Source organism: Camellia sinensis, chromosome 12 (assembly GCF_055761805.1).
Source record: "Camellia sinensis isolate YWXY chromosome 12, ASM5576180v1, whole genome shotgun sequence".
Classification (NCBI taxonomy): Eukaryota; Viridiplantae; Streptophyta; class Magnoliopsida; order Ericales; family Theaceae; genus Camellia; species Camellia sinensis.
In genome coordinates this window covers 72,609,398-72,621,201 of record NC_138972.1, presented here as the reverse complement: position 1 = coordinate 72,621,201, position 11,804 = coordinate 72,609,398, and the positions used below count along the sequence as shown (strand labels likewise).

The 11,804-nt window shown below is 41.3% G+C and overlaps 1 pseudogene; it reads left to right on the top strand.

The window, feature by feature from the left end:
• The first annotated feature begins 3,273 nt into the window (after nt 1–3,273).
• Nucleotides 3,274–7,665, top strand: LOC145803656 (uncharacterized; annotated as a pseudogene).
• Nucleotides 7,666–11,804: the final 4,139 nt, after the last annotated feature.

Sequence of the window (11,804 nt, the reverse complement as noted above, 5' to 3'; positions counted from 1 at the left end):
TGATAGCATTTTATGCCGTCGCAAATACTCTTTCGCGATCTGATATATGCACAGTCCGCTCGAGCGGAAGAGTTGACGCTTGAGCTTCAGACACAAAATTTTGTTTCGCTCAAGTGCAGAATACACATATCCAGAACTTTTGCAGACAACAGACAAGCTGCTCGAGAGCAAGAAACTCTGCTCGAACGCCAACTCACTCGAGCATAGGAAATGCCGCTCAAGCATGAAAAACACCACTCTAGTACTTTTGCAGACGTGCAAAGTATTGAGAGTTTGCAAATCCCGCTCGACCGGAGGGCCAAAAATCTGGGCAACACAAGTTTTGAAACCCAAGCAACCAACCTGTTCCAAACACACTCAACACGCCCAAATAACCAAATTTAAGGAGGAATAAAGAGAAAGGGCAATGACCAATATTTAGAAACATACAAACCTGAGTCCGGAATACAACAAGTGACGGGTCAAAACCGTAATCGTTATAACCTCCACCGCTTAAGGAATTTCGTCCCCGAAATTACAAATCAAGTTTGAAATCAACAATAGACCATTCATGTAACAACCCGACCCTCATATATGCTTGTGATGTATGTCCGTCCTTTATTTTGTGCTATTAAGTGACTAATGTGGAGCTGTATAAGAGAATGAGGTCAAGTAGCTATGTTGTAATGCTTGGTAGAATGAATTGTATCTGTTAGGAAGGAAATGTATCTGTTACTATTCGAACGATAAAGTAGAAATTGAGGGCCTTAGCGGACTAATAAGTCAAAATTGATCACATATTTGGAACCAGCATAATTTTTAGGTAATATTAAGCACTTTTGTGAAATTTTAATTTTCGGATGTGTAAACGATTGATTTTTGTCTCATTCTATCTTCATGGAAATATAAGAGTGTTCTTGGTCATTTGATAAGTTAAGGAAACATAACACTAAGCTTGGGAGTTGAAGAGGTAGAGAGAAAAGGTTCTCAAGAAGGGTGAGATTGGGCTTAAGGTATGTAATTGTTTGTTTAATTTTCATCTACAACCCCTCTTGTCATAACTTATGTGAAGATATTTCTATGATCTTATTCCTAAGAGTTGGAATTGTGGTGTTGTAAACTTGAGAAGTAAATGAATAAAATGACCTTACCATGTATGTTTTGATTCAATTTGTGGTCCCTAAGAGAGACCTCACTCTATGTCTTCAATTACCTTGTTTGAATTCAAGTATGTGATATAATTTTATGTTATGAATTGAGACATGAGAACAAGTAGGAATTTTGTGACTTGGAGTGAATTTGAGTTGTGGATTCATGATTGATTTTTTACTCAAATGAAATGTGTAATTTGATCCTAGTTCACATGAATTTTTATGCTTTGAGCTTATATATTGGTAATTTAAAACTAGATTTTTGAGGTCCTAATCATGTCTACAAGAGAGGGAAAATTGTACAGAATTTCGGAGTTTTTGTGCAGAATCGCCGCACGTGCGGGGCCTAAGGCCGCACGTGCGGGAACCTCAGCCGCACGTGCGGGAGTCACTGCCGCACGTGCGGGAAAATGGCAAATTTCTGGACTTCAACACTGCAAAAACCGCACGTGCGGGGCCTCAATGCCGCACGTGCGGGAGGTGTGCCGCACGTGCGGGAGATCCTAGCCGCACGTGCGGCCCAAGGCAGAAAAATCGGGATGCTCCGTTTTGCGTGTTGGGTCCTCTAATGTGGTCAAAACCTGCAAATTATGTTATTTGAATGTTCGTTAAATGGATCAATGTAAGTGAATCGAAAATTGATTTAATAAGGATGAAAAGGAACTAATGTGATTTTTCATGTGTGTAGGAAACACCTCAAAAGGAAGTGCATCGCCACAACACAGTGAGTAATAGTACCTCAATGTATCCCTACTCAGCATGTATTATTTATGATGATGTGACCTTGTAGAAAATATTGTCGTACTACATTGATGTTATATCTTGACGTTACGAATTGCACTATTAAACTTGTGTTGGCATGAAATGATTGGTATGGAATGATATGTTTGCCATAAGTAATTTGATACGAAATTGTGAAAACATTGAAAAAGGGTGTGAAGGGATACACACCCTATATGAAAACTTGTGACTAATGGAATGTAACAAGGCAAGTATAAATTGTGAACCAATGTGGCTTAGCGCCATTGTGAATCAAGGTGGCTTAGGGCCATTTGTGAGCTAATGTGGCTAAGAGCCCTAATGTGAAATTATGAGGCCAAGGGCCATTTGTGAACAATGAAATATGAGGCCAAGGGCCATTTGTGAACAATGAAATTATAAGGCCAGGGGCCGATGTGTGAAATATGAATAGCACTATGATGAGCTTGTGAATTAAACAGAACCAAAGGTTTAGGTGATAAATTGTAAGTTGTGAATCCAAGGACTTTTTCCGAATGTGTGGAGTTCTTAGGCCAGGGGCCACATTATGACAATTATAAACCGGTTATGTTGTCCCAACAAGCCGTACAGAGACAGACTAATTACATGAGTTCAGCCTTAAATATGTTTACAATGTTTACAAGCATGCTAGCACTATTATTCACTGAGCTTGGCTCACCCTACGTTATGTCTGTTTCTGTAGGTAATCAACCAGGAGGTCGATCTTAGCTCGGTATCGTCATACTTTTGTCAGCTTAGGCACAGCAAAGCCTGGAGCCGGGACCCTACTTTTGTGGAAGTTGTTAGATGTTGACTCTCACTTTTGTTATTGGCTTAAGTGATATGTACTTAATGACTTTGTTATTCCCCATCTCGGGGTTAGTTCTGTCTATGTCTGTAAATAACTAACTTTTAAGTGTATTTTGGCTTTTGATGTACTTGTCCTGTAAAATGTTTTGATCCTGGCATGATTAGTGGCTCAATGGATGTCATACTTTTAGTTTTTATTAATTATGTTTTATAGCTTCCGGGCAGGCCCCTCTATGGAACCAAGTTAAGTGTCCTTTTCTGTTTAGGTCATGCCCAAACTTTTAGGGGCAAGTTAGGGGCGTGACAAGTGGTATCAGAGCACGAGTTGCTATCTCACACACAGATCCATTGAGCCTTAGGATGTCTAGAAAAGACTTAAGTATCATGCATGACATCCTAAGAATGTATGAAAGATCGATGGCAACGAAGAATGTACTCTGCTAACGCTAACAATTTGAACTTTGTTTGTCGGATATAATTGAATGTTATGCAGGTTATGGTTGGAACCAGGATGGAAGAGTCGGACGAGGCTACCTCGGCACGATTGGACCGAATGGAAAGAATGATTATGGACATGGCGGAGACCCTAAGGCAACAACAGCAACAACCGCCACCACCACCAGTACCTCCACCTGCAGTACAAGATGTTCATGTTGAGGACCGAACTATCACACTCACAAAGGAGTTTAAAAAGATGAAACCACCGTCATTCAAGGGGGGAATAGAGCCTATGAAAGCTGAAGCATGGGTGCTGGGAATAGAGAAATTATTCGAAGTGTTTCCATGTACTGAAGCCCAGAAAGTGCAACTTGCCGCCTTTACGCTTGAAGATGAGGCACGAAGATGGTGGATGCTTACAAGAACAGTGCATCGGGACTTAACATGGGGTAGATTTCTGGAGCTGTTCTATGACAAGTATTTTCCTCAAAGCATGCGAGATAAGAAGGTGACGGAATTTGAGACTCTTAGACAAGGAAATAAGACTGTTGCGGAATATGAGGCCCAATTTGCTGAATTGGCTCGGTTTGCCCCTCATATGGTAGATACAGACTATAAGAAGGCACGAAAATTTGAAGGGGGATTGCGGGGTGCCATTTTGGACCGGGTTAATATGCTAAAATTACCCACGTATGTTGAGGTGCTAGAAAGGGCTGTTATCGCCGAAGGAAATCTTGCGGCCCAGAATCGAATTTCCGAGTGGAAAGGGAAGAGACAAAACAACCAATGGTCAAAGGGATCCGTTACTCCACCCGCGAAGAAGCACAATACAGGGAACTTTAGCACCACTACTTCTACTCAAAATTCCACTCCGATATGTCCAGACTGTGGAAGGCAACACCGAGGAACTTGTCACTGGAAGACTGGAGCATGTTTTAAATGTGGGAAAATGGGACATTTGGTAAGGGATTGCCCACAATTGGTTCAACAAAAAGGCAATAGACCCGCTATAAGTTCCGCGGGGTCTACACTAACCCCCAATGCGAAGACGGCTGCCAAACCGAGTAATAACAAAGACACTGCAAGACAAGGTAGAGTGTTCGCTTTGATTCCAGGTGATGTACAAAATACAGCAACAGTGGTGTCAGGTACATTTACTATTTGTGGTCAATCTGCGCATGTATTGTTTGATTCTGGCTCCACTCACTCTTTTGTGTCGAAACTCTTCACTCCTAAATTAGATAAAATGGAAGAAAGCTTACCTTACATGTTGTGTGTGTCCTCCCCTTTGGGAGAGCCTATGATTTGTGCTACTATATACCTAGCTTGTGAACTTCAATTTGGGGATATTCGGGTGTATGCTAATTTAGTGCCTCTTGATATGACCTATTTTGATGTTATTTTGGGAATGGATTGGCTAAGTACCTATGGTGCAACTATAAACTGTGTGACTAAGCAAATTAATTTTTATCCTTCCGGGCAATCAGAATCTGTGGTTCAAGGGCAAGAAGTGATTTCGCCACCTTATCTGATATCTGCCATGAAGGCTTGTAATTTAATACGAAAAGGCTGTCGGGGGTATCTATGTAGTGTTTTAGAAGGGCAAGGGATAAATGGGAATATTGATGTGATCTCAGTGGTCCGTGAGTTTCCGGATGTTTTTCCCGAAGAATTGCCGGGCCAACTAATAGACCGGGAAATCGAGTTTATAATTGAGGTGACGCCTGGAACCCAACCCATTTCGAAGACACCCTATAGGATGTCACCGGCTGAAATGAAAGAGTTAAAGGTTCAATTACAGGATTTGCTTGACAAGGGATTTATCCGCCCGAGTGTATCTCCTTGGGGTGCGCCGGTATTGTTTGTGAAAAAGAAGGACGGAACACTTCGGTTATGTATCGACTATAGAGAACTGAATAAGGTGACAATTAAAAATAAGTACCCCTTACCACGGATAGATGACTTATTTGATCAGTTACAAGGGGCACAAGTTTTCTCAAAAATTGATTTACGGTCTGGCTACCATCAATTGAAAGTTAAAGCCGATGATGTGGAGAAGACAGCTTTTCGAACTCGGTACGGCCATTATGAATTTTTGGTTATGCCTTTCGGAGTTACAAATGCACCAGCCGCATTTATGGATCTAATGAATCGCGTCTTCAAGCCCTATTTAGACGAATTTGTGGTGGTTTTTATCGATGACATTCTTATATACTCGAAGAGTGCACAAGCTCATGAGGATCATCTTCGCTTAATCCTTCAAACACTCCGGGAGAAGAAACTGTATGCAAAGTTAAAGAAATGTGAATTCTGGCTACAAGAAGTGGCCTTTTTGGGGCATGTGGTGACAAAGGAAGGAGTTTCTGTTGATCCACACAAAGTTGAAGCAATTGTGAATTGGCCAACTCCCACTAATGTAACTGAGGTGCGAAGTTTCATGGGGTTAGCTGGATATTACAGGAGGTTTGTTCAAAATTTCTCCAAAATCGCTATGCCACTTACCCAACTGACACGAAAAGGAGTTGCATTCGAATGGTCAGAGGAACGGGAATCCGCTTTCCAAGAATTAAAAACAAGATTGACAACAGCGCCAGTTCTGGCTTTGCCATCTGGTACCGAAGGATTCGTAATTTACAGTGATGCTTCGCACAAGGGGCTTGGTTGTGTGCTAATGCAAAATGGAAGGGTTATTGCCTATGCTTCTCGACAGCTAAAACCTCACGAGAAGAATTATCCCACACATGATCTCGAATTGGCGGCAGTAGTTTTTGCTTTAAAAATTTGGCGACACTATCTTTATGGTACAACCTGTGAAGTTTACACTGATCATAAAAGTCTCAAGTATCTGTTTACCCAGAAAGAGTTGAACATGCGGCAACGACGATGGCTCGAGTTGATTAAGGATTATGACTTGCAGATCCAATATCATCCTGGGAAAGCTAACATGGTGGCAGATGCACTTAGTCGGAAGAATATGGGGGACTTGGCAAATTTGTTGGTAGGAAGAAAAGAGTTGAGGATCGAACTGGATAAGATGAATATGGACCTAGTAGTACGTGAACAGGAGGCCATACTGGCAGCAGTAGGAGCTTAACCCACCTTGCTGGAAGAGATTAAGTTACATCAATTGGAAGATGAGACTTTGAGGAAAATCTATGAAGAGTTGGAAGTAAAACCAAAATCGGGGTTCAGTTATGTAGACTCGGTATTAAAGTTTCAAAGTCGAATATGTGTTCCCAATATGTTGGAGCTTAAACGGAAATTGCTAGAAGAAGCACATGCCTCGCGATTATCAATACACCCGGGAAGTACTAAAATGTACCGAGATTTGAAACAGAATTTTTGGTGGCCAAATATGAAAAAGGAGATCGCGGAGTTTGTTTCTAAGTGTTTACAATGTCAACAAGTAAAGGCGGAACATCAAAGACCAGCCGGGTTATTACAACCCCTTCCAATTCCGGAATGGAAATGGGAGCATTTGACCATGGACTTCGTTGTGGGATTACCGAGGACTCCTCGAGGAATGAATTCGATTTGGGTCATTGTGGACCGATTAACCAAGTCTGCTCACTTCTTGCCTGTAAAGACTCAATATAATGCGGATAAGTTGGCAGTATTGTATGTAAATGAAATTATAAGGCTTCATGGTATTCCGGTGTCAATTGTGTCAGATAGGGACCCCAAATTTGTTTCAAGATTTTGGCGAAGTTTACAAGAAGCTATGGGTACCGAACTTACGTTCAGCACCGCTTTTCATCCTCAAACGGACGGTCAATCCGAGAGAACCATACAAACTTTAGAAGATATGCTCCGACTGTGTGTATTGGATTTTCAAGGAAGCTGGGAGACCCATCTACCGTTGATAGAGTTCGCCTACAATAATAGTTACCATTCGAGCATTGAGATGGCACCTTATGAAGCTCTGTATGGAAGACCGTGTCGTTCTCCTGTATGTTGGGCTGAAGTAGGAGATAGGGCATTGTTGGGCCCTGAAATTGTGCAATTAACCACTGAAAAGGTTAAAATTATCCGGGAAAGGTTAAGAACGGCACAAAGCAGGCAGAAGAGCTATGCAGATAACAGACGAAGGGATTTGGAATTTGAAGTAGGTGAGTACGTGTTCGTGAAAGTCACCCCGTTAAAGGGACATCCGAGGTTTGGGAAGAAGGGTAAATTAACGCCCCGGTATGTTGGCCCTTTCCAAATTCTAGAAAGAGTGGGTTTAGTAGCTTACCGAGTGGCTCTTCCGCCGAGTATGAGTCAAATACATAATGTGTTTCATGTTTCTATGCTTCGGGGATACCTATCAGATCCATCTCATGTTATAGCCTATCACCAACTTGTGCTAGACGATAAGTTAAGCTATGAGGAAAGACCACTTCGAATTTTGGAGCGACAAGTAAAGCAATTGCGCAACCGGGAAATTCCAATGGTAAAGGTAGAGTGGCAAGAACATTATGGCACTGAAGCTACTTGGGAAAAAGAGGAGGATATGCAGCAACAGTATCCATATCTGTTTCCATTTTGAGGTAAAGGAAAGTTTGGGGGACCAAACTTTTTAAGGGGGGGAGAGTGTAACAACCCGACCCTCATATATGCTTGTGATGTATGTCCGTCCTTTATTTTGTGCTATTAAGTGACTAATGTGGAGCTGTATAAGAGAATGAGGTCAAGTAGCTATGTTGTAATGCTTGGTAGAATGAATTGTATCTATTAGGAAGGAAATGTATCTGTTACTATTCGAACGATAAAGTAGAAATTGAGGGCCTTAGCGGACTAATAAGTCAAAATTGATCACATATTTGGAACCAGCATAATTTTTAGGTAATATTAAGCACTTCTGTGAAATTTTAATTTTCGGATGTGTAAACGATTGATTTTTGTCTCATTCTATCTTCATGGAAATATAAGAGTGTTCTTGGTCATTTGATAAGTTAAGGAAACATAACACTAAGCTTGGGAGTTGAAGAGGTAGAGAGAAAAGGTTCTCAAGAAGGGTGAGATTGGGCTTAAGGTATGTAATTGTTTGTTTAATTTTCATCTACAACCCCTCTTGTCATAACTTATGTGAAGATATTTCTATGATCTTATTCCTAAGAGTTGGAATTGTGGTGTTGTAAACTTGAGAAGTAAATGAATAAAATGACCTTACCATGTATGTTTTGATTCAATTTGTGGTCCCTAAGAGAGACCTCACTCTATGTCTTCAATTACCTTGTTTGAATTCAAGTATGTGATATAATTTTATGTTATGAATTGAGACATGAGAACAAGTAGGAATTTTGTGACTTGGAGTGAATTTGAGTTGTGGATTCATGATTGATTTTTTACTCAAATGAAATGTGTAATTTGATCCTAGTTCACATGAATTTTTATGCTTTGAGCTTATATATTGGTAATTTAAAACTAGATTTTTGAGGTCCTAATCATGTCTATAAGAGAGGGAAAATTGTACAGAATTTCGGAGTTTTTGTGCAGAATCGCCGCACGTGCGGGGCCTAAGGCCGCACGTGCGGGAACCTCAGCCGCACGTGCGGGAGTCACTGCCGCACGTGCGGGAAAATGGCAAATTTCTGGACTTCAACACTGCAAAAACCGCACGTGCGGGGCCTCAATGCCGCACGTGCGGGAGGTGTGCCGCACGTGCGGGAGATCCTAGCCGCACGTGCGGCCCAGGGCAGAAAAATCGGGATGCTCCGTTTTGCGTGTTGGGTCCTCTAATGTGGTCAAAACCTGCAAATTATGTTATTTGAATGTTCGTTAAATGAATCAATGTAAGTGAATCGAAAATTGATTTAATAAGGATGAAAAGGAACTAATGTGATTTTTCATGTGTGTAGGAAACACCTCAAAAGGAAGTGCACCGCCACAACACAGTGAGTAATAGTACCTCAATGTATCCCTACTTAGCATGTATTATTTATGATGATGTGACCTTGTAGAAAGTATTGTCGTACTACATTGATGTTATATCTTGACGTTACGAATTGCACTATTAAACTTGTGTTGGCATGAAATGATTGGTATGGAATGATATGTTTGCCATAAGTAATTTGATACGAAATTGTGAAAACATTGAAAAAGGGTGTGAAGGGATACACACCCTATATGAAAACTTGTGACTAATGGAATGTAACAAGGCAAGTATAAATTGTGAACCAATGTGGCTTAGCGCCATTGTGAATCAAGGTGGCTTAGGGCCATTTGTGAGCTAATGTGGCTAAGAGCCCTAATGTGAAATTATGAGGCCAAGGGCCATTTGTGAACAATGAAATATGAGGCCAAGGGCCATTTGTGAACAATGAAATTATAAGGCCAGGGGCCGATGTGTGAAATATGAATAGCACTATGATGAGCTTGTGAATTAAACAGAACCAAAGGTTTAGGTGATAAATTGTAAGTTGTGAATCCAAGGACTTTTTCCGAATGTGTGGAGTTCTTAGGCCAGGGGCCACATTATGACAATTATAAACCGGTTATGTTGTCCCAACAAGCCGTACAGAGACAGACTAATTACATGAGTTCAGCCTTAAATATGTTTACAATGTTTACAAGCATGCTAGCACTATTATTCACTGAGCTTGGCTCACCCTACGTTATGTCTGTTTCTGTAGGTAATCAACCAGGAGGTCGATCTTAGCTCGGTATCGTCATACTTTTGTCAGCTTAGGCACAGCCAAGCCTGGAGCCGGGACCCTACTTTTGTGGAAGTTGTTAGATGTTGACTCTCACTTTTGTTATTGGCTTAAGTGATATGTACTTAATGACTTTGTTATTCCCCATCTCGGGGTTAGTTCTGTCTATGTCTGTAAATAACTAACTTTTAAGTGTATTTTGGCTTTTGATGTACTTGTCCTGTAAAATGTTTTGATCCTGGCATGATTAGTGGCTCAATGGATGTCATACTTTTAGTTTTTATTAATTATGTTTTATAGCTTCCGGGCAGGCCCCTCTATGGAACCAAGTTAAGTGTCCTTTTCTGTTTAGGTCATGCCCAAACTTTTAGGGGCAAGTTAGGGGCGTGACAATTCATAACAATGTTATTCTCACAAATTCACTACCATGACCCATTCTCCGGTCATCCATTTTCATCGACTTGACACACAAGTCTCATATTAAAATGAAATGTACAATTTCCCAAAACATTCACAATGTTTAAATTAAAATCCGAGTTTTCAAAATTTTCACAATATATACAATGCTTCCAAAAGTGGTACAACACCCACAATATTCCATATTCACAAAGCATATACATTACTCATACTGAATCCATGTTTTCAAAATGTCCATAACATATACAATGTCTTTACATTTTATTTACGTAATGGAAATCTCAATATAAAATTACACATCAACAAATAAGTTCAAATATTTCTCTTGGACTTCCAATTCACGTTCCCAAGTTACTTCCTCAACTTCGTGATGTTTCCACAATACTTTAACCAACGGAATTGTCTTGCCTCGCAAAACTTGTTCCTGAGTATCCAAGACTCTTATTGGTCTCTCTTCATACGAGTCATCCTCATCTACCTCTAAGTCGGTCCAATCCAACACGTGCGATGGATCCAGCTCATACTTCCGAAGAATACTAATATGAAACACGTCATAAACTCCTGAAAGTTGTGGCGGTAACGCCAAGCGATATGCAGCCTCCCCAATCCTCTCAAGGATCTCAAAAAGGCCAATAAACTGAGGGGACAACTTCCCACTCTTTCCAAATCTCATCAAACCCCGCCTAGGTGATATTTTCAAAAAGACATGATCTCCCACCTCAAAAGACAAGGGTCTCCTCCTACGATCGGCATAACTTTTTTGGCAACTCTGAGCCGTAACCAATCTCTTATGAATAGGTGTTATCTGCTCCGTCGTTTCCCGAACTAACTCTGGGCCTAACAAAGGTGCATCACCCACCTCGGCCCAACACACCAGAGATCTACATGGTCGGCCATATAAGGCCTCAAGTGGTGCCATGCCAATACTCGATTGGAAGCTGTTATTATAGGAAAACTCTACTAAAGACAAGTGCCTCTCCCATGACCCTTTAAAATCAAGGATGCAACCTCGAAGCATATCCTTAAGGATCTGAATGGTACGCTTGGACTGCCCGTCAGTCTGAGGGTGATACACTGTACTAAAAGTTAATCTAGTCCCAAGGCACTCTACAAGTTCTACCACAACCGAGCTGTGAAATACGGGTCTCTATCCGATACAATTGTTACTGGGACCTCGTGCAACCTCATTATGTCCCTAATGTAAAGGTCGGCAAGATAATCTACTGAATCGCTCACGTGCATGGCTATAAAGTGCGCCGACTTAGTCAACCGGTCAACTACCACCCAAATGGCATCATTATCCCGTTGAGTTCTAAGAAGACCCACAACGAAGTCCATCGTAACATACTCCCACTTCCATTCGGTTATAGGCAGGGGTTGCAACAAACCCGCTGGCCTCTGATGCTCACCCTTCACTTGCTCACAAGTAAGGCATTTCGATACAAACACAGCTACATCATTCTTCATACCTCTCCACCAAAACTGGCGACTAAGGTCGCGATACATCTTTGTACCTCCCGGATGCACCGCAAGGCGTGAATGGTAAAACTCTCGGAGTACTTCCTCTCAGCAAGACTCCGGCAAAAACAAACAGTCACGGTATCTCACACTCAGG